General features: G+C 45.0%; 1 long non-coding RNA gene across 1 annotated transcript in view; it reads left to right on the forward strand.

Moving 5' to 3' along the window:
• The window catches only part of LOC111182067 (uncharacterized), a 40,036-nt gene that overhangs the window by 1,873 nt on the left and 13,826 nt on the right, over positions 1-24,337 (forward strand). Inside the window, exon 3 of the long non-coding RNA XR_002646652.2 lies at positions 1-24,337. This exon is cut by the window's right edge and continues 13,826 nt beyond it. This is a non-coding gene — a long non-coding RNA (uncharacterized LOC111182067).

The raw sequence follows: 24,337 nt of genomic DNA on the forward strand, positions 1-24,337 counted from the left end.
GAAACATTCGTTTTGGCCACACGTGAACGTGTGGGCACGCAGGCGTGTGTGTGCGTCTCTGTGTGTGCATGCACTGGATCTTTATGCAAAGGTATTTCTTTTTGTGCGTCTTGGTCAAAAACATTTGAAAACACTGGGCTTTCTAGTTAATCAAGCCAGACTGTTGTAACGTTTGCAAATTTAGACCATGTTGGTTGGATTTATAGATTTGCTGTCACTGAGCTATATCTGATGCTTAAGATTTCTGTGACACTGACACCTGAAATGAATGTTGGGATGTTGAAGAAACTGACCTCTAGGTCGCCAAATCCAGAGGATGGTTTCAGGCTGGGGCTAGGGTGAGACATTAACTCTGAAGGTCATGCAAGTACTGGTGTGGCGTGTTCTCATGGAATTCACTCCTCTCTTGATTCCTTAGCACTGTACTCTTCTGGTCCTATCCTGGTTCTTCTGGTTTTCCCTCTTTGGTTTCTCCTCCGCCCAACCCTAAAGTGAGCAGAGGCCCACCTGGTGTTCCTTCCTATAGTGTATTTTTACAGCAATGGCTGCTAGTGAATCATGCCTCCCGGTAAGCCATCCCACACTGACTTTGGGTTTGGCCATGTGAATTTCTTTGGCCAGTGAAGTCTTATCTTGGTAGCACATGTACTTGGTAAGTCCTGTGCATTGAGACTCGCCCACTTGGATACTCCCTTGAGGCCACTATGCTGTAAAGAAGCCCAAGTGAAAGTTAACATGGAAAGAGAGGCCCAAGTGTTCCAGCTGTTCCAGTTGAGCCCTGTCCCCTGCCGACAGCTGGCATCAACCAGACATGTGAGTCTTGGACCTTCTAGCTCACTGTCCAGATGAATGCAGCCCCATGAATGAGCCAGGTGAAAGCAGAAGAGGAACTACCCAACCAACCTATAGAAGAATAATAAGTACAGCTGACCCTTGAACAACATGGGTTTAAGCTCCTCAGGTCCGCTTATATACCGTGTTTTTTGACAGTGGTTAATGCAGTGCTGTAAGATCCACGACTGGTTGCATCTGTGGTTGTGGAGCCGTGGATATGGAGCCACGTATATGAAGGGCCATCTATAAATTATAAGCAGATTTTCAACTGCAAGGAGGGTCATCATTCCTAATCCCCTCCTCGCTCAAGGGTCAACTGTAGTTGTCTTTAGCCGCTAAGATTTGGAATGGTTTGTTATGCAGAAATACCTAGCTGATACATTCCCTCAACCCTCATCTTCTCTCACTCCGTGGGTGGACTCAGACTCTGGCTTCTACTATTTTGAGGGCCCGCAAATTGACAGTTCTAGCTCAGAACATGTTCCGGAGGCCCTGATTCACATATCTAACTTCCTAGTCGTTGGTTACATCCGCCTAAATGTTTACAGGCTTGACCAGCCCAACCTGTTCACACCTTACCTCATCATCTAACCCGCCCCAGCCCTTTTCCTCTTCCTCCTGTAGTCTCTGTCTTGGTTGATGACATCATCGCCAATCCCTAAAGTTACCAGCCTGATATGGCATGTCATGATTTCCAAGATGGTCGCAACAAGATTTTTTATTCTGCATGCTCTCCTGGCAACATGACATTGATCATCAACCCATTAGGAGGTGGCTCAATGTTCCTGCCTCTTGAATCTGAGCAGGCCTGTGACCACAGAGGAAACGACACCTGTGACTTCTGAAACTCGGTCATAGCTGCTGATCCTGTTTCCATCTGGTCCTCTTGGGGTACACACTCTCTGAACGCCTCTGTCATGCTGTGAGGAAGCATGGGCCACATGGACAGATCACAAGTGGAAATTTGTTTTGGTTTGTTAGGGCCGCGTAACAAAGCAACACAGACTGGGGAATTAAAAAACAGAAACTTATTGTCTCACAATTCTGGGAGCTAGAAGTTCAAGATCCAGGTGTTGGCAGGGTTGGTTCCTTCTGAAACCCCTCTCCTTGGCTTGTAGATGGCCACCTTCTCCCTGTGTCCTCACGTGGTCTTCCCTCTGTGTGTGTATCAGTGTCGTAACCTCCTCCTCTTATCAGGACACCAGTAATAATGATTAGCGCCCACCCTAATGACCTCATCTTATCTTAACTACCTCTTTAAAGACCCTATTGCCAAATACAGTCATATTCTGAGGCAGTGGGGGTTAGGACTTCAACATATGAATTTTGAGGAGTGGTGGGCACAGTTTGGCCCATAGCAGTATTCCAGCCAGCAGCCCCAGCTGAGGTTTCAGTTGACAGCCAGCATCACCAGACCTGGGAAGAAGCCTTCACCTGACACAAATGAGAGACCCTGAGCAAGAGCCACCCAGCTGAGCCCAATCAGCCTCTCATGAGCGATAATAATAAAATAAGTATTGTTGTTCTAAACCACTGCATTTAAATAGCAATAGATTATTGGAATATTCTAGAATCAACCTGGTTGGTGGTGGTGACGAGGGGCTGGGGGACAGGGGAGAGCTGACCTGGGAATTATCCTGGTCAGGATAATTGATACCTCTTGCTTCCCCACTCTGCCATCTAATCAGTCACCAAGTCTTAATGATTTTGTTTACTGCACACCTCTGTAATCCAGCCTGTCTCTTCACCTTGACCATCATGTTCCCATGTCCTAGGTTGTTACAGTGGCCCCCTAATGTCCATTCCATCCTCCTGGTGTTGCCAAGGTAGCTGTTCTATGCTGTGGCCCTACCACCTGTAACTCTTTCAGCGACCATGGCTCTCTTAAGAAAACCAAGTTCGGATCCTCCATAGATGGTCTTAATGTGAAGGGAAGGAGGCTTCCTGGCTCCTAGACCCACCCTCTCCAATATGGTAGTCATTGGCCAAACATGGCTATTGAGCATTTGAAATGGAGCTAATGCCATGAGAAGCAGAAACTTTAATTTTACTTCATTTTAATTAATTTAAAATTAAAAACTGATACTCAACTCAGTTGTTGGAAAACATTCAAGTATGTTTGGAAAGAACTGCCAACTGTCCTGGTTTTCCTGGGACTGAGCTTTCAGGATGTGGAACTGGGAGTTTTAAAGGACTTGAGTAAACAGGGATGAGTTGGTGACACTACTTTGAAACAACTTGGTTGTGGAAATCTATGAAATCCAAATACAGATCAAGTGTTGTGGATGAGAATTAAGCATCTGAATGGAGATGTGCCGTAAATGTCAAATATATTCTGGCTTTCAAAGACTTGGTATGAAAAAAAAAAGTAAAATATCTCATTAAAAATTTCATATATTGATTACATGTTAAAACGATAGTATTTTGGATATTGGGTTAAATAGAATATATTATTAAAATTAATTCCATCTGTATCTTCTTTACTTTTTAAAATTTAAAGTCACGTATAGCTTGCATTATATTTTTATTAGGCAGCCGTGCTCTAGAGCAGTGGTTCTTAAACTGTGGCTGGTGTCAGAATCACAGGGGCACTTCGTAAAGATGCTGAGGCCCAGGCCCTGTCCTGCTTTGAGGAGCCTGAGTCTCTGTTCTTCATCAGGTCTCCAGGCCCCAATCACCCTGCTGTGGTGGGGTAGTGTGTGGGAATGTAGATGCCAGCAACCCCTTTCCTCTTAAGTCTGGGGTCTCTGGACCTAAGAAAACAATGCCCAAGAACCGGCAGGACTTCTCTCTCTGCCTGGCTAAGGCCTAGCATGGGTTTTACCAGCGTGGGCTGCTCAGATGGCATAGGAATGGAAAAAGAAGAGAGGGAGGAGACGGCCAGGAGAACTAAGGGGCATCTTTTTCTGGGGCTCTGATTCTTTCTGGATCCTTCCCTAGTCCCTAGGTAAGCTGACCTCAAATATCTTTCCCTGGGTTTGACAAACAACACTGAGGGCCGTGGGGCGTCACTGAAAGTTCTGAGCAGGGAGGAGCCCGATGAAATGGACATCCTGTTGGCCTATTCTGAGGGAGCCTCAGCCACCTCCCTTTCTCACACTTTTCCACAGGACTGCAGGAAGAAGCGATTCCTCAGATTCTTTGCTAGAGATGGCCCCTCCCACATGCTCACCTGCACTCCCACAGGAAAGGATTACTGGTCCCCAAAGTGCAGTGGGCTGAATTACTATACTATAAACTGTCACAGCTTAATCCCCATCAGCCATCATCCTGGTCTCGGGCAGAGGCCCTTCCTTGGTGCTCCCAGGCCTGCCCAGCCTTGCCAGGAGCCCCCAGAGACCAGGTCCCGGCTCTCTGCTGCAAATCCACACTTAGACACCAGGCGTCACTCAGCCCCACCAAGGGAGAGAGTGTGTGGTATGGGAAACCAATCAGCCAACCAACCAACCAACCAACACTGCATCCTAGCGAACCAGGCCTAGTCTGAATTTGGCCTCTATCCCATTCAGTGCTGTGCAAATTACATCTTTCTCTGCTTTGGTTTCCTCATCTGCAAAATGGGCACAATGGTGCCTCTCTCATAGGGCATTCATGTGTAGGCTCCAGTGCTGCTCCTGGCACTCAGTAGATGCTCAGTAAATATTTGTTGAATGAATTAATGAATCAATGTGTGGATGGGCAGCTCTTTGGCAGTCTGTCCTCAAGGGCAGGCCCCCTCCGTGGTTTCTATTCTACTCCTTCCTGGCTTGTGGCTCCCCGCAGTGAAGGAAGAAAGTAAGGAAATGGGTGTGTCTAGGGCTTCTCCTTGGTGCCTGCGTGTGCCTCATTGCATCTGATTCCCCGGAGAGGTAGGGATTCATATGCTCATTTTACACATGGGGAAACTGAAGCTGGGGGAAGGTCAGGAGGAGAGGACCTGAGGACACAGCTTTTCTTGGGTCTCCCAAGGGCCTGCACCAGGGCTGAGAACACAGTGCTACTAAAGGAAGGCCCACGGGTTGAGTCAATGCATGAACATCAGGCACCGTGATGACACTGGGGGAGCCCCATCCCCTTTCTTGTGACATCCTTGGGCAGGGCTAGGGCAGGACAAGAGGCACCAGAGTCTGTCTTCTCTCTCTCTCTGTCTTGGATTATTTCCCCTCATACCTTCCTCCTTGCCTCCTCCCCTTCTACTCCTTAGCCTGTGCCCTTTCAGCAGTATTTTCTCCTTTCTTTCCCTTTCTTCCTTCCTTTCTTTCTCTCTTTCTTCCTTCCTACCTTTCTTTTTCTTTCTTCCTTCCTCCCTTCCTTCCTTCCTTTCTTTCTCTTTCTTTCTTTCTTTTCTTCTTTCTTTCTTCCTTCCTTCCTTCCTTCCTTTCTTTCTTTCTTTCTTTCCTTCCTTCCTTCCTTTCTTCCTTTCCTTCTTTCTTTCTTTCTTCCTTTCCTTCTTCCTTTCTTCCTTTCTTTCTTCCTTTCTCCTTTCCTTTCCCATCCCTTTCCTTTTCTTCCTTCTTTCATTCTTCCTTACTCCCTGCTTCCCTCCTTCTCCCCCCACCCCCCTCCGACCTTTTGTTATTATCTGTGACAGAGGACCAGACTGCATAGCCTCTAAGAACCAAAAGGTTGACATGCTGGAATATAGAGGCTGAGGGGCCTCCACACCCCTACCATTCACACCCCAGTACCTCAGTTTCCTCATCTGTAAATTGGTTTGTTTTAAGGACTTGGGGTGGTATGTGTAGGTGCTGAGTACAGGCCTGACCGACGGGAAGAGCCTGATGGGTGTGAAGTGTTGCTGGTGTTATTTCACCTGTGCCTAAGGCAGGCCTCACTGCAGCTCTTTAATGTCGTGGGAACTGATTCTGGAGAGCATCAAGGTCTGAGATTCTGAAGGTATGATTTGGGGTAAATTGTGCGTCAATTTCGTGATCACTTAAATGCAAGTGTCTGGATGGCTGCTTCCCAGGAAAGCGGTGAGCCGTTGGTCATTAAGTTGTTGGGAAAATGACAGCTGAGTCCTGTGGAACTAACACACAGCCTAGTTTGGATTGTAAGCTCAGGGAGGGCAGGGCTGGGATGATGTGTGGCCTTCCCCGGGGTGGTGTTCATTCAAGGCTTGTGGAGTGACTCAGGATGCACATGTGGTGACTGGCAAGTAGGGGTGGCCTGAGGGTCCCGAGTGACCCTAGATCCAAAGTAGCCCCAGAGTTCCTTCTTGGCAGGTCACAGGAGAGAGAGCTGTACTCAGGACATCTTTTTGCACATTGCAAAGGTGATTTGCTCTCTTGGGAAGGAATCTGGTCTCTTTAATATCCTTTGTGAAGATGCAGAAACATCTGCAGTGGAGACTGCTGGGATTGCTCATGAGATATTAGCCACATCTCGGTGAAAAGAGCAATTTATTAGAGGACGTTCCTTCCAGTGACAGAGAACCTTTCAGAACTTGATTGCACTTAATGTACCAGCCTTTCCAAAGTATTTTATTCCACCCTCAAATGAGATAATGAAGCCCTTTAATTTACTGTTCAACTCCCAGACAGAGTGAGCTGGTCAGGCCCGAGGAGATAGAAGGCTGGACCCAGGCTCAGGAGGCCCAGTGCACCTGGTGTGTCGTCATGGCCTTCTCAGCCTGGAGCTGCCCATCTCCTGTTGGGAGGTGGCATGGAGCCCCAGGCAGCCCAGGGTAAATCCCAGTCTTGCAGTTTCCTTCCTTTGTGTCCCCAAGCCAGCCACTTACTCTCTTGAAGCCTCGGTTTCATCATCTGTAGAATGGGGATGGATGGTAACACTGGCGCGGCAGGGTTGTAGTAATGACTAGGGATGATATGGCTTAAGAGGGCAGTGTCTGGCACTGGGTAGATGCTCAATAAATGGCAATTGTCATTGGGTAGTGAAGTCGAGCCCTGAGACCTCAGAGGAAGTCATTCTTGCTGCTGGTCCTGGGGAACATTCACTTCCATGGCTCTGCCCCGGATTCACACCATCAGCACCAAATAAAACAGCCTTCAAGGCCTTCACCTCCTGCTTATCTGCCCATCCCATCCTGACCATTTCAGTGGATCTTGCACACTCAGACAAATAGATGATGGATGGATAGCTGTAAAAACTCAGCCGTGGGCAGCGTCAGAGCCCATGCTGGACCTTGCCCAAGCCTTCTCCAGCCTCTCGTTTGGACCTGGGAGCTCCTTGACCTCACCCACCCTAGTTCTCACATACATGATGGTGCAAGCCCTGGGTACGTCTAAGGGGCCTCGTCAGATTTGTGTTGATCACAATACTCTCCCCACAAAGCAGTCAAGTTGATTGCTCTTACGATATCAGTATGTTATGATACTTTTCCAAGGATGCAAGTAAAGCATTCTGAGAAAGGGATGTATTTTCTAATTTGCCCAGAGGTCATTATAGATGAATGGTTTACCCTTCTTTCCCCCCCTGCCCCAGTGGCCTTCCCCAGCTCAACCTCACACTCCCCTTACAGTAGGATTCTGGCATTTGTCCTCTGTTTCCTGCTCTGGCCCGGGGGGACCAGCCAGGACGCGCACTGTTGGTCTCATCTCTGGCTGGCTTTCTGACAGGCTCTTGTCTCCAGCCCAGACTGATTCCTGTCAACACCCCCTCCTCCCCTCACTCTGTATACATAGCTCTTCACCTGCTCCTGCTGCCTCCCTCCTGATCAGCATCCAGACTCACCCTGTGTCTGTACCTGTGGTGGCTGATGATGGCTCTTAAAGATCCCTGGAACCTGCAAATGGTGCCTTATATGGAAAAGGGGTCTTTGCAGGTGTGATTGAGTTAAGGCTTTTGAGATGGGGAGTTCACCCTGGATTATCCAGATGGGTCCAATGTAATCACAGCATCTTTACAAGAGAGAGACAGAGGGATATTCGACACAGGCAGGAGAAGGTGACATGAACACAGAGGCAGAGATTGGAGTGATGTGCCTGTAAGCCAAGGAATGCTGACCACCATCAGAATCCAGCCACCAGCATTCTCCCCTGGAGCTTCTGGAGGGAGCACAGCCTTGAGGACACCTTGATTTCTGCCCAGTAATACAGATGTTGGATTTCTGCCTTCCAGACCTGTGCGAGAATAAATTTCTGTTGCTTTAAGACCAAATTGGCGGTCATTTGTGACAGCAGCCATGGGAAACTAGATCAGTGTTCATCCTCTCTGGGGAGATCCTTTGCCCGGTCCAGCTTAGCTCTAGGCCCTGACTCTGTTTTGGTCCCCATGGCCCTGGCCCTGAAGGGAGCTCCCTAGCTCTTTGGATGGGCCTGGACACTTGATGCTGCAATGCCAGATCCCACTCCTGACAGGGGCTTTGGGGACCTTAGAATCAGCTGCATAGGTGTTATCTGCTGGCGATCAACCACAGGACCCACTGGGTGGTAGCCCCTCCAAGAGAACCTTAAGCTTATCCCTCCTCCCCTATGGAATAATCAAGGCTCATTATAGGTGGGGAGCAGATCAGACAGTTCAGAAGAGCATTGGCTGAGGTCCTACCTTGTGCTAACTATATGATGGGTGCTTGATATACATTGTCTCTTCTATTACCTTTCTCCAGTCTGGGGATAAAAATGGTAAAAAAAAAAAGTATTCCTCTGGCTTATTTCCTTCCTGCTCTAATGGAACCTGTTTGCCTTTCAAAGTTTCCAGGAGCCCTGCGAGGGGGGGGTCTCACTAGTGCTCACTAACATCCTTCCATCACTTCTTATTGCCATTTTCCTCCTCCTATGATTGACTTTCAAGCTGGGATGGCTGCTCTCAAGCTTTCTGCTGTCTCCTTCCCCCTTGCTGTGGCCCCGGCTCCTCAGAAGGATGAAGGTTGGTTCCGCCACAGCCCAGGCCTCTGAGCCTAAAAGGGAGTTTCCTCTCCGCACTTGTCCCTTCAGGCTTGTTCTCCATGGTCACACAGCTGCAAAATGTGCCATGTCAGCTCTCAGTATTGTGCAGATATCTTAGGGAAAGGGCTGGCCACAGATTGTATTCTCCCAAAAATGGAAGCAATGATGTCTCCCATCCCACGTGGTCTTCCTACGATGTGACTCTGACACTCCTTCTCCTCGGATATGGATGGATTTGTGACTGTGGCAGAAGTGACACAATGGGTTGTAAAGAGTGATGTAGCTTCCACTGGTTTGCTTGGGATGCTGGCTCAGGGGACCCAGCCACCATGCTATGACACAGCCCAAACAGTGCATGGAGAGGCCCACTCGGAGAGGAACTCAGGTTCCCTTCCCATGGCTTGCGCCCACCTTCCAGCCGTGTGAGTACGCCATCTTAAAAAGTGAATGGTCCAGCCTTAGTCAGCCACCCTAGCTAAAGCCAACTGTAGCAGAGATGAGCTGTCCCCACTGAGCCTTGCCCAAGCTATGGATTCATGAGTAGAATAAATGTTTGTTGTTGTTTGAAGCCGCCAAGTTTGGCATGGTTTATTTCACTGCAATGGACAATGGATACAGAATTCCTCCAGTTTTCTTTTGTATTCTCCCTCCCTGGGACTCAGACCTGGAGCGGTGGGACTGAGCCCAGGGCCAACCTAAAAGAATGATCTGGCTCCATCCACTTGGGAATTACATTTCCCTTCCCTCAGGCTGAGCCTCTTCCTGGGAAGCTCTTGGGTACCTCTCACAAACTGACCCGTGGGGGCAACTTCACTGGTCCTCCGGAATTGACTGGACATCCTTAAATCCTGGAGGACCAGAGTTTAGATTAAAGCTGGGACATCTCCTTCCCTTCCTTCTTATCCGCCCCTAGTCACAATCTCAGTTATTTTATGAGGGGGAAACAGGCTCAGAGAAATTGAATCACTTTCCCAGGGAATACAGCTAGGAAGTGGAAGACTGAGATTTGGATCCATGTCTGTCTGCCTTTCCACTACCCTGAGGGCTGCTTCTCTGTGTTATGTGCAGAGGCTGATGACCCAGAGGGGTCCCCTTGTGTCTCACTAAGGCCATAAGCCACTTCATCATCCTCTCACAGATTCCCCTCAAAAAAAGATAAACGTTTAAATGGCTAATAAGCATATGAAAAGGCACTCAACCTCATTAGTAGCCAGGAGATGCAAATTAAAACCCCAAGTGGGAATTCCCTGGCAGTCCAGTGGTTAGGACTCTGCCCTCTCACTGCCAAGGGCCTGGAATCGACCCCTGGACGGGGAACTAAGATCCCACGAGCCATGTGGCGTGGCCAAATGAACAAAACAAAACAACAAACAAACAAACAAACAACCCCAAGCACACCCCTACTGTGATTGAATGCAAGAGTGCCTCTCTCAGACCACCTTCCATGTGACCCCACCAGCCTTTTTGCCAACTCAGGCCATTCCCTCTTTAGTGCTCCCTCTGGGGTCAGTGGAGGCTCACCTTCTCCCTCTTCTTGTACCTGCTTCCTTCCTGACCACAGGTGTTGATCTCAAGAGCACTTCTTAATAAATGTCCTGCATGCTAAACTCTATCTTTGTGTCCAGGGGAACCTCACCAGTGACAACTACACATCCACTAGAATGGCTGAAATATTTTGAAAAAATTTATCCTGTTTTTCACGTTTTGAAACATTACAAACTGGAAACAGACCCACACATATATGGCCAGTTGATTTTTGACAAAGCTGCAAAGGCAATTCAATGGAGAAAGGATAATCATTTCAACAAATGGTGCTGGAACAACTGGACACCCATATGGAAAAAAAAAAAAAGCAAGCAAGCAAAAAAAAAAATCTTGATTACCTATCACAACTTATACAAAAATTAACTCAAAATGGATCATAGACCAAAAAGTAAAAGCTAAAATTAAAATACTCCCCAGGAGGAAACATAGGAGAAAATCTTTGTGACTTCAGGTTAGACAAAATTTTCTTAGTTATAGCTTCTATATCCATGAGCTGTAAAAGAAAAATATGCTAAGTTAGATTTCATCAAAATTAAAAACATCTGATTTTCAAAAGACATTCTTATGAAAATGAAAAGACAAGCTACAGACTGGGAGAAAATATTTACAAAACACATGTGATAAAGAACTTGGATCCAGAATATAAAGAATCCTGAAAACTGAATAAGAAAACAAATAACCCAATTAAAGATGGTCCAAAAAATTGAACAAACCCTGCAGACAAGAAGATATGTGGATGGCAGATGAACACATGAAAGGATGTTGAGCATCATGAGCTATTAGAGAAATGCAAATTAAAACCCAAATGAGTTACTAGTAGACACCTCTTACAATGATTTAATAAACAAACAAACAAACTTGACAATACCAAGTGCTGGTGAAGATGCAGAGCAACTAGAACTCATACAAAATTGTACAGAAAACTTGGAAAATGGTTTGGCAGTTCCTTATAAAAGTAAACATACACTCACCATATGACCCAGCAGTCCCACTCCTAGCTGTTTACTGAGCAGAAATAAAAACTTGTGTTCCCACAAAAACCAGCCCACATATGTTTACAGCAGATTTATTCATAATTTTCCTTCCTGGAGACAACCCAAATGCACTGTAATTGGGGAATGGATGAATAAATTGATACATCCATACAATAGAATATGATTCAGCAATAAAAAACTGTTGATACACTCAATAACATGGATGAACCTCACACGTTATGCTAAGTGGATGAAACCAAACTCAAAAGGCTACATACTATATGATTACAAGGGTTGGGAGTAGGGTAAGGGATTTAGTGCCTATCAAGGGGCACCAAGGACTTTTGGGAGGTGATAGAACTGTTCCATATTTTGATTGTGATAGTGACCACACACTTACCACAACTCACAGAACTGTACACCAAGAAGAGTAAAATTTACTGTATGCAAATAAACTGTACTAAAAGTATTGAACCAAAAAGCATTTTATATAAGTAGTATCATACTGCAGGTATCCTTCCTCAGTTGCTTTTTTTTTTGCTTACCAATAATGACTTATACAAGTTGACACTATGTATGTAATAATGATACGTGTAGCTCTTGCTCATTCATTTTAACTGCTGCATCACATTCTATTATACATTATACCTTAATTTATCTATTCGTTCTTCTTCTGGTGGACATTTTTTTTTTAATAAATAAATTTATTTATTTATTTTTGGCTGCATTCTTCGTTGTTCTGTCTTCGTTGCTGCGCACGGGCTTTCTCTAGTTGCGGCGAGTGGGGGCTACTCTTTGTTGCGGTGCGCGGGATTCTCATCGCGGTGGCTTCTCTTGTTGCGGAGCACAAGCTCTGGGCGTGGGGGACTTCAGTAGTTCCAGCACACCGGCTCAGTAGTTGTGGCTCGCAGGCTCTAGAGTGCAGGCTCAGTAGTTGTGGTGCACGGGCTTAGTTGCTCTGCCGCATGTGGCATCTTCCCGATACAGGGATCGAACCTGTGTCCCCTGCATTGGCAGGTGGATTCTAAACCACTGCGCCACCAGGGAAGCCCCTTTGTGCCTGTTTTTTTCCTTCTGTTTTAAACAATGTTGCAATAAACATTCCTGTAAATGTATTCTGGAGTACAGGTGCTGAGATTTCTCTCTTGGATGTTTACTGAAAAGAGTAAATTGAATAGGGGCAAAAACCGTGAGCATCTTCACTTTGCTCTCCAAGGGCTTATACAACTGACTCTACCAACAGCATATGAGAATTTCTTTCTTCTATATCTCCATCAAAAATTGTATTATCGGACTTTAACTTCTGCTTAGCTGATGAATATAAAATGGTATCTCATTGTTGTTTTATTTCACAATTTCCCTGATTACTAGTGAGGTTGATTTATATGTTTGTTGGTCATTTGGGTTTTTTCTTCTGTGAATTGCCTCTTCATATTCTTTGTCTTTTTTTTTTTTTCTTCCCCTACTGTGTTGCACATCTTTTTCTTCTTGATTTGTACCCGTTTTTCTGTTTTCCCCCCCAACCTCTTCCTGATTGTAATCCCTGTTGGGTAGCCGATATCTTCTCAGTCTGCAGTTTGTCTTTTAAAAATTTTAATAGTAACTTTTGTTGATAGAAATTTGTAAATTTATTAGTCTTTTTTTGTTGTTGTGCATGCTTTTTGTGCCCTTTCTAAGAAATCCATCTGTACTTCAAGGTCAAAAGATATTTTCCTGTAAACTTTAAAAAGTTTTGCTTTTCCCATGTATGTCTTTAGTTCACTTGGAATCGATCTTTTTGTGTGATGTAGAGATCTAGTTTTATTTTTTATACATAACCCTACACCATTTATTGAAGAGTCCACCCTTTCCCCACTGATTTATATAGGCTTTTGTGCTCTCTCTTCTATTTTATTGGTATAGCTGTCTATCCTTACAACACCATCTTAATTATGTAATAAATCTTTCTATCTAATAAATCTGTCTGGGGCTATTCTTGGCCCTTTGCTCTTCTCTATAAATTTTAGAAGCATCTTGCCAAGTTCCCAAAGAGAGTTTTGGATGTTTTTGAAATTCTATAATATTTAATACATAAATTTAGGTAGAATTGGTTCCTTTATGATATTGAATCTTTCTGGCCATGTCTGGGGTATATATTTCTTTACTTACCAGATACTCTTTTGAGTCTTTCAATAATGTTTTGTAATTTAGACCATTAGGTTCTTACACAACTTTCTGCTCCATTTATTTTAAGCACATTATGGTTTTAATTTTTTTGATATGGTAAACAGAATTAAAAGTAATATATTCTACTTATTTGTGGTGCATAGGAATGTTATTGATGTTTATATGTCAATCTCACGTATAGCAATCTTGCTGATTACAAGTTTGTGTATAGATTCTTTTGGATTCACTGTGTAGACAATTATACTTTCTCTAGATACACTTTTCCTTTTCACTTAATGCCTTTTTATTTCGTTTAATCACCTTATTTCATTGGCCGGGTACTTTAATGTAGTGCTAAGAGGAAGCAATGACAGAGGACATCCTTTATTGCTTTGAGTCTAATTGAATTGCCTCTGAAATTTTACCCTTAAATATAATATATGCAGTGAGTTTTGAACAATTACTTTTTATCACATCTATGACATTATATTCTATTTCTAGATTGCTTTTTAAAAATCTTTTAAAAAGTATGAATTAGTACAGACTTTTATCAAATGGTTTTCCTGCAGGTATTGAGATGATCATATGCTCTTTTTTTCTTTTAATTCTATAGTGTGGCATATTACATTAATAGATTTACTTATTATTCATGAGAGAAATCCCACCTGGCCAGCAACTATTTTATATATATATTTCACTGAAATTAAATTAAATTAGCTGCTAAATTTAATTTGCTGATATTTTATTTAAGATTTTGAAATACATGTTCATAAGTGTATAATGGATCTGTAATTGCCTTTTAAAAAATTATCCTTGTCTGGTTTTGCCATCAAGGTTATACTGGCTTCAGAAAATGAAATAGGTAGCTTTCATTCTTTCTGTCCTTTGAAATGTTTTTATAAAACATTTATATAATAACATTATAAATATTTATATATTTTCTGGTCCTCAGAATTTTCAACAAATTTGCCTCTAAGCTTTTTCGAGCTTCGGATGCTGGAGGTCAACTTCTGGATGGATTAAACGTATTTACTAGTGTAGTTACTGTTCGAATGAGTATCTTTCTTTTCATTACTTGCTTTGCTTATTTATACCCTCTTCCTCCTCCTCCCTCCTCCTTCTTCTTGCATAGGCTAACTAGTAGTGTCTTTATATGATCATTTTCCCCCCAAAGAACCAGCTTTTGGTTTTGTATTTGGACAGGATATAAATTTGACTGCTGCAACAGAAACCTGAAATGATTAATGACTTAAACAAGTCATGCATTATTACCTGTTATGTGCTGAATTGTGTACCCCACCCCCTTGCTCCCTGCAAATTCACATGTTGAAGCCCTTTGAATGTGACTGTATTTGGAGATAGCACCTTTAAAGAGGTAATTAAGTTAAAATGAGGCACCATTAGGATAGATGGGCCCTAATTCAATCTGATTGGTGTCCTTATAAGAAGAGGAAATTTGTACACCTAGAGAGACACCAGACATAAGTGTGCCCAGAGAAAAGACCATGTGAAGATATAGACAGAAGTGGGCCATCTATAAGCCAAGGAGAGAGCCCTCAGAAAAAACCAACCCTGCCAACACCTTCGTCTTGGACTTCTAGCCTTCAGAACTGTGAGACAATAAATTTCTGTTGTTCAAGCTACCCAGACTGTGATATTTTAGTATGGCAGCCCAAGCAAACTAACACACTATCTCACATAAAGTCCCAGCTTTTATGGAGCTGAGGGCCCAGGCTCTTTCGATCTTTTTGCTCTGCCCTCTTCAACATGACCTGCCTTCATGCCTGCATCCCAGCCAGCTGGAAGAGAAAAAGGGGAAGGGAGAGCAAACTACTTCATTTTACAGATATGACCCAGTACTTTTGCCCACTTCCATGTTTTGTATCTGGCTGCAAAGGTTACTGGGTTGCCACGCACCTCCTAAAGAGTCTATTACATCATAGGAAAACAAGAATGGAAAGTGGGGAGCAAGGGCCATTTCTGCTATAAGTTTTTTTAAAAGTTCCTTTCTATTTCTTCTTTGTTTTCTAGCTCATTATGTCTGACCTATTTTTGTTATTTCCATCTTTGTACTTTCTTTATGTTTGCTCTGGTGTCCTTTTTCTAGGTCCTTTATTTGATCACATAACTCATTCATTTTAATCTTTGTTGATTTTTAAATTCATGAATATAAGGATACACATTTACCTCTAAAAACGATATTAGTTGCATTATATAAGTGCTACTCTAATTGTCACTTAGTTACAAAACATTTGTAATTTTAAGTACCATTTCCTCTTTTACCCAGGAGGTATTTAGGATGAAGTTTTAGATTTCCAAGGTTTTTTAAAAAAATCTCTTTATTCTTGAGTCCCATTTAAATTAAATTATGGTCAGAGAGTGTGGTCTGGATGGTAAGCATCTTTTTAAAAATTTTGTCAAAGCTCTCTTTATGACTTAATAAATGATAACTTTTTATAATTTTTTTTGTGAAAATTATGAGTATTCTCAATTTATTGGGTTCTCAATTTGTTGGGTGGTATAGTATCTATCTATCTATCATCTCTCATATATAAACTTCTTATTTGTGTTGTCCAAATGACATACAGTATGATTAATAATATATTTGGATTTATTATACCACCTCATTGTAGGTATGTTTTTTACTTACTTTATCTTTTCCTTTTTGTCTTCTGTGGGCTCTATATGTATACATAACATGTATATACAGACATATTTTGAGGTATAAAACTTTGCTGGTTTGGAAGTTTGAAATTATATTTCTTTCCTTTTTTCATGGTTATGCTTAATGTTCAATAATTTTAAAAATTTCCTTTTTATCCTTGATCTTATGTGGTTTATTTATGGTAGAGCCATATATGGACTTAATTTATGCTATCTATTCTTGGGATATATTTTTGATTTGAGGTTTCATGTTGTTCTTTAACTCTTGAAAATCCTTATTGTCCCATTACACACTGCTTCTCCATCGTTTCCTCTTTACTCTTTTTTTTTTTTTTTTTTTTGCGGCATGCGGGCCTCTCGCTGCTGTGGCCTCTCCCGTTGCGGAGCACAGGCTCCGGACACGCAGGCTCAGCGGCCATGGCTTATGGGCCCAGCCGTTCTGCGGCATGTGGGATCTTCCCGGACCGGGGCACGAACCCGTGTCCCCTGCATCGGCAGGCGGACTCTCAACCACTGCGCCACCAGGGAAGCCCTACTCTTTTTTTTGTAAGTTTTGTTAGACATATTTTGAAGTCCCTCCAACTCTCCTCTAGGTCTCTTAACTGCTCCTTTGTCTATTTTGTCCCTTTGACTCTTGGTGCTCTCACAATGGTCAGGACACCTCCGGTAACAGAACTGTCATCTGGACGGGGTGTGTGGAAGGTAGCGCTCAAAAAGTGGTGTTTGAGTTGAGATTTGAAGGGGATGGAAGAATGTCATGTAGGAACAGAGAAAAGTGAGGTAGGGGAGATTCCTCCAGGCAGAGGGAGCAGGATTTGTAAAGGTCCCAAGGTGAGAAGGTGCATGGCACGAAGAGCAAGAGAGGGTTGGAAATTGGAAGGCACCAAAGCCTTTAAGCCAAGAAAAGACTTGATCCACTGGCAGACCTTTCTGGCTGTCTTGTGGAGCAGAGGACAGGTGAAGGGCAGGGCAGGAGCAGGGAGACCAGCCTGGAGGCTACTGCAGCCTGAGTTACAGACGGGTGGTAACTGGGACCAGCAGATGGCAGTGGGGATGGAGAGAGAGGATGAATGATGAGATATTTAGGACACAAGCTGGATGTGATGGACTGCATGGGAGTAGGCTGGTGGTGACGAGGGGAGTCCAGAGCCCAGCCGCCAAGAGAAGGGCACGGAGGTTTGGGTGTAAATCCTTGTCTGGCTTATTCTTGTCCAGGTGAGACCCTCCTGCACAGAATTCACCTGCTCTTTGCCTGAGCCATTTTAGACTGGCTCCTGGGGACGGGGTCTTAAGTGGGTCAGATGTGCTGTGGGTCCCAGGAATCCTATGTCCACCCAGTACTAGCCTCTCCTCTGATCCACTGGGTGTGTTGAATGATCCTTCTGGGCTTCTGCCTCAGCTGGGATGGACACTGTGGTTATACCTTGAGCCCTGGTCCAGCTCCTGGCCAGACCCCTTTCCCAGGGCTGGACGCTGATTATACGTCTTCAGGTCCTTCTCTAATCTAGACAGGCTACTCGGAATAGAGTCCTGATCCAGCATCAGTTCGAACATCTTTTCTCCCTGGAGATTCTGCTGCTGGGCCACACATCCCAGTGGCCAACCTGGATGTCGCGTCCAGCCTGGCTCCCCCACCCCTGGACCACCTCCACCCAGGCTTTGCAATGAGGTGGCCACAAGTGGCCCCACTGGTTCTCAGCTTTCTCCTCCTTATCTGCTTAGTTTGAGTTCCCTCAGAAGCAGGCCCTGAGACAAGGATTCAAGGGCAAGTCATCCCAGAAACCCAGGTAGGGTTGTGTCAAGATAGGGAAAGGAAGGCAGCCAGCACAGGACGCTATCAAACAAGTCTCCACAGAGGCAGCTGAGCTGAATCCAGTGGGGACCTCCAGGAAACAGTGTAAATGCAGGGACTTGGAGCTGTTCCACCTGTGGGGTGAGGTCATCCAGGTGTATGTGAACCAACTCCCATCGGTCATTGGTGAAGGGCAGCCACGGGGGCATTTCATTCCCCATGTTTTGCACCTGTCCTGCTTGGGCAGAGCAGACCCAGAGGCTGGAGAAAGCCTTAGCAAAGAGTTGCAGATGCTGGATCCTGGCCCTGCAATGGGGAGCCTGGGACACCCTCTTATCCTAACCCAGAAGCTGGAGTTCCGGTTCCATCACCTGCAGAGCAGGGACAATGCTACTTGCCTTTCGCCTTGCTGTGAGCACACTGTGACTTAACACACGGAAAGGGCCCAACATTGCTGGGTGTAGAGCAGCCTGATAAGGCTAAGGAGGGCGAGTAGCTCTCCGTGCTGTGCAAATGTGCCCTAGATACGTGGGCAGCAGACCCAAAGCTCTGAGACAGACGGTAATCTCTTTTGCTTTGTCCCCCCTCCATCTCTGGCCACCGGTTCCTGCTGATGTGACATTCTTGTTCTAAAAACAGACATGTAGCACCTCAAGCAGATTTGCAGTCCCTTGGCAGCAGTCTTGTCTGGCACATAAAGGGCCTCTGCCTTTCTGCCTGGCTCCGCAGAGTCCGGGGGGTAGAGGTGAGGATCAGGCCAAGGGGGCTGCCCAGAGAGCAGCGTGGTGCCTGACCCCACCCCCCACCCCTCTGGAAAGCGGAGGGGCCAGGAGTCAGAGCTCCATGTGTCTTGGAGGCCCTGCAATGGTTTGCTGATACTGCGGGAGGCTGATGACGTTGCTTCATCCTTTGCCCCTCTAGCCCCTTGGCTGCTTTGAGTGACCATCCAGAGCATACCCTTGAGCTTAGGCACTTCCTGTCCAGAGCAGGGTGACTCCACCCTCAGACGGAGGCCCTCCGTGGCAGAGACATGGAATCCAGGCACGCTCCCTGCTCTGCTTCCAGGAGGCTGCCTGCCCCAGGCACTTTACAAACCAACTGTGAAGCATGGTAGCAGGCCAGGAATGGCCCGGGCACTGCTTCCCTGGAGTCTTAAGGGTGCCCTGTCACTCTGGCCACTCTTTTATCTCTATCCAGGGTCACCGAGGCCTCCCCACGGGGGCTGGGGGCTCTGGGCCCCGTCCTGGCCAGGGCAGAGCATGGATAGCAGCCTCAGCTCCTCCAGCAGCTGGGGCTGGCACTGGTCTCATGGCCTCAAGCCTGGTACCCAGTGGGTGGGGGAGCCCTGGGCACTTGTGGGTCTCCTGTGTGAGCCCCCCCATTCTCTTGTCAAGTCTCCCCAGTGACAGGTGCAGCTCCTGCCTTAGTTTCCCATCCCATGCTCTAGAACCCCTCTCAGCCCGTTGTTTGTCCCTGAGGTCTAGCCACCTTGGCTGGGCCCCTGATGCCCCTCTCCAGCTCCTGCCAGCCCCTGAACCGGGGACTATCCCTTCTCTAAGGTCACTTACTGGTAGACTCAGTTTCCTTATCATTCATAGGGGTGATGTCAGCTGCCCTGCAGTTTTGTCGGAAAGGACAATGAAAACGTTTCTAGTGCATCTAACAAAGTCTCTGGCATAGAGCAAGTGCTCTGTGAAAGGCGGCCATGATCGTTCCTGGTGTTAACAACCTTCTCCATCTCTCTGGCTTCCACCTGACTCTGGGAGGTGCTGCTGCGTGAGGCTCACATTTGGACCCCTGAGAGCAGTGCTGCCCAGTAGAACTTTCTTGCAGTCGTGGAAATGTTCTGTGTCTAAGCTGACCAATATGCTGGCAGGCCCTCTTGAAATGTGGCCAGTGAAAAAACAGTTTTTAAAAATTAAATTTAAATTAATTTAAATGTAAATAGTTGCATGTGAACAGGGGCTACTGAATGGGACAGCACAGCCTTCAAAAGGAACACTGGCCTGGTTCATTCAACAGACAAATATTTATTGAGAGCCAACTCGCTGCCCGTTGAGGTGCTGGGCTTTCAACAGTGGACAATACAGGCAAGGGCCTTGCTGTCATGGTGACAGGAAAAGTTAAATAAATAAATAAGGCCATTCGGACAGTGACAAGGGACGCAGACAACCCCAGAGCGCCCTCAAGCGCTAAAGCAAGAGTGTACTTGCTTTCTTTTTTTAAAATCTTTATTTCCTTTATTGGACGAAATGATTCCCTTTCTTTTATTTTCAAAAATGTTCACTGTTTCGAAAATTCCTGATCCATGAAGAGAAATTCCATTTCAGTAGGTTCTGTTATATTGTTTTGTCTCTTGATGGACTAGTCCTGTTTGTTATTATTATTATTTTTTGCTTCGTGAATAAGCTTTATTTAAGCTTTACATTGCACATAATTTCAGTTACATAAGTTATTCCAAGGCAAAGAAAATGATGAACAGTCCCTGATTTATTATGGAATTCATAGCGACTTAAATAGCAAAACTTGATATTATCAGAAAAGAAAAATATATACCAATTCTACGTATACATAGAGATGCAAAAGTTCTAAATAGTAACAAATGGAATTTAACAATATATCAAAAATAATTCACTATTAGCAAGCAGGGTTTATTACAGAAGTGCAAATGTGGTTCAAGAAGTTAATCAACATAATTTAATCAACAGATTACTAGAGAAAATATTTTTGGACATGTAAGAAATTTGATATAATCCACGTTAATTACATTTTATACATCAAAACGCTTTGCCTTTGTGTTAGTCTGTTCGGGCGGCCGTAACAAAGGCACAGACTGGGGAACTTAACAACAAAAATATAATTTCTCATAGTTCTGGAGGCTGGAAGTCCAAGATCAAGTTGTAGGCAGGGTTGGTTTCTCCGGAGGCCTCTGTCTTTGGCTTGAAGATGGCTATCTTCTCCTTGTGTCCTCACGTGGTCTCTTTTCCACGTGTATCCGAGTCTTAATCTCTTCTTCTTATAAGGACACCAATCATATTGGGCTAGGGACCACACTAAGGGCTCATTTTAACTTAATCATCCTTTAAAGATCTTGTCTCCAGGGACTTCCCTGGTGGTCCAATGGGTAAGACTCTGCGCTCCCAATGCAGGGGGCCCGAGTTCGATTCCTGGTCGGGGAACTAGATCCCACATGCATGTCGCGACTAAGAAGTCTGCATGCCGCAACTAAGAAGTTGGTATGCCGCAACTAAAGATCCCACATGCTGCAACAAAGATCCCGCGTGCCGCAACTAAGACCCAGCGCAGGCTAAATAAATAAATATTAAAAAAAAAAAGATCCTGTCTCCAAATAGAATCACGTTCTGAGGTACTGGGGGTTAGGACTTCAACATATGAATTTTGAGGAGATACAGCTAAGCTCATAAGCACATCTTCAAAAACATTGTGGCATTGAACTTCAGCTACTTAACTGTATAGCTTGCAAAGCTCATGCCCTTGGAAGCATCTCTTAAAATGTTTCATGTACGCACAATGGCATTTAGCAGACCAAGCAGGGCCTTCACCTCAACCAAGTCACAGGAGTTAATTCCATTTGGCTTTGCTTTGCGCTTGACAAGTGGCACCTAAGTAGAGGAAAATAAGTACTTTCTACCCAAATTCTTTCCACCAACACTGATGCCTTGCTCTTGAGAGCCTCTTTTTCTCCTCGGACACAGTTTGTAGAGGAAGACCTGCCAACAAACACCCCGATTATCCCTAGGCATTAGAGCACCTAAGATCCATCTAGTGGCTACAGATCTTAGCATCTCAGTGGATATAATTGCCCCTTTTGAAAAACAACCAATTTGAGATAAAAATTAAATACAAAAATCAAGGACTAAATGTTGAGCAATGCGGTGTCCCCAGGATTGTACTGATGACATAATTGCTGGTGAATCACACCCACTGAGAGGTTGAATTAGATCAATCCTTATGGCCCTGCAATGTGCACAGGGCAAAATTGTGCTAGAATTTAGAGACACTACGTTTGACAATATATTTATTAAGTGACTCAAAAAGGGAAGGTCTGAAGTATAATATGTTCTGAGAGAGAGGCATGGAAATCGTTGTGTACACACTGGTTTTACTGTAACAAGGCAATGTGCACATTTTAACATTTAAAACAGAACATCTTTTTTTCGTTTCCAGTGAAACTAAAAGAAAAACAACAAACTTTTTTTTAAACAATTTTTTAAAAATTTATTTATTTTTGGCTGCATTGGGTCTTCATTCCTGGGCTTTCTCTAGTTGTGGTGAGTGGGGGCTACTCTTGGTTGCAGTGCGGGCTTCTCATTGCGGTGGCTTCTCTTATTGTGGAGCACGGGCTCTAGGCGTGTGGGCTTCAGCAGTTGCAGCACGCCGCCTCAGTAGTTGTGGCTCGCGGGCTCTAGAGCTCAGGCTCAGTAGTTGTGGTGCACGGGCTTAGTTGTCCACAGCATGTGGGATCTTCCCAGACCAGGGCTTGAACCCGTGTCTCCTGCATTGGCAGGTGGGTTCTTAACCACTGCGCCACCAGGGAAGCCCCCAAACTTTTTATAATGGAAAAATGTTAAGCATTTGCAAAAGTAGAGTAAGTAGTACAATGAACCCCCATAGACCCATTGCCCAGCTTAAGTAATGATCACCATATTGCCAACCTTGCTTCATCCCTTCTCCCCATCCCCTCTTTTTCTTGGTTGGAATATTTTAAAGCACATGTAGACGTGTCATAAAAAGAAAATTTAAAAATAAAACAGAACAAAAATTACAATACAGAATGTCATTTCCAAATAAGATCCTTTATGTTCGGCTGATTCTCCATCAAGTGGCAGGGCTCCAGTCATCATTAGAAGAGGATTTTATTTTTAAAGCGACAGTTTCAGTGGTGAGAACATCCGTTAAGCATCACCCAAGAAGAAGCTATATTGTCAACATGCCCGCTTAACCCTCCCAAACATCTCAAACCACCTTCCGATGATTTTCTTTAATCCTGCTTTTCTGGTTTTACACAGAAAGAGTAGAGATCTAAATGCTGGTATTTGCTTGATGTCCATATTCACATGGATACAGTTACAGGGAAAGAAAGAAGAGCACTGGGGCTCTGCCTGCCTCCCCACAGGTGCCTCGCAGCCTCCAGGGCCACAGGAGTGCACGTTGTCCTTTTCCTCATGGAGCACAGAGGTGTATGCATTCTGTAAGGGTTTTGTTGAGAAAGGAAGGGATAAAAAGGGAGTTGGAACAGAAAACAACTCCTCTCCTCCCTGCCCCAAATAAACTGTGTATCAAGGTGTAGAGAGGTCAAGAGAGACTTCAGGAGCACCAGGGGATGAAACATCAGAGAAGAGAGCAGACTATTCCCTTGCTGCCAGGGTCCTGAGAAAATTAGAAAGGCTAGTTGGAAAAGGAAGGTTGGACTCCATCAGTGTTTTATTTGTCTTTCTCTCTTCTCGCTCCCCATCACCTTCGTCTTCTTTCGCTTTCATCTTCACCTCCTCCTCCTTCAATGTCCTCCAAGCTGCCATGGCCAACACTCCCTCCCTTTCCATGCCTCCCTGTCCACTGTACCTTCCCCTTCTCTCCTGGTTCTGGTTATTACTGCTGCATAACAAATTACCCCTACATGGAGCACCTTAAAATAACTCTTTTATTTTGCTCTCTATTTGGTAGGTCAGGAATTGTGAAAGGGCTTGACCGGGCAGCTCTTGACTGGGGTTTCCCACTTGGTTAAGGTCACTACTGGCTAGGAATGCAGTCATCTGAAGGCATGACTATGCTGGCCATCCAAGATGGCGCACTCATGTGGCTGTTGGCTGCTCCAAGTGGCCTCTCCAGTGTGGCAGCCTCTGGGGGGCTGATTTCTCACGTAAGAGCCAGCTTCCTCCAAGGTGAGTGTCCCAAGAAAGCCAGGTGGAGGCTGCATGGCTCCTTCTGACTAAACCTTGGGGGGGGGGTTGTCACAGTCAATTCTGCCGTACTCTATTAGTAGACGCAGTCAAAAGCCCTCCGAGATTCAAAGGGAGGGGACCTGGACCCCACCTCCTGATGCAGGGAGTGGCAAGGCCACATTGAGGAAGAGCATGTGGTATGGGAGAGATTGCTGTGGCTGTCTTTGGATAATTCAGTCTTCCACATCTTCCATACCAGTTCTGCAGGGGGTTTGGACACATACCATCTTTGATGGCTTGTCCTAACTCACCTGAACCTGCTTCAGCAGACAAAGGAAGACGCTTCTGCTCGTGCTGTCTCTTCTGCCTGGCATCTTCAGCCCCTGCCTGGACGCTTGGCCAAGTTCCTCCTAGATTTCCACAGATTTCAGTTGACTTTGATGATAGCTCACCATTCTTAGATGAAACTCTGTGGAGGGCACTCTATTTCCAAGAGAATTCTCATCAAGATACAACTTTATTGAGTAACCCCATTGAAAATTTGTCACTTCAACTCTGGTCAAAAAATACAGAGCTCTTCATCTTCCTCCCCAGGCAATGCAGACCTCACCAAGGGTTGACAAATGTTGTTTGCCAGAAATCTGGGCTTCATTG

The sequence above is a fragment of the Delphinapterus leucas genome, chromosome 15 (assembly GCF_059928025.1).
Source record: "Delphinapterus leucas isolate spDelLeu-1000000601 "Yukka" chromosome 15, BTC_Dleu_Yukka2, whole genome shotgun sequence".
NCBI lineage: Eukaryota > Metazoa > Chordata > Mammalia > Artiodactyla > Monodontidae > Delphinapterus > Delphinapterus leucas.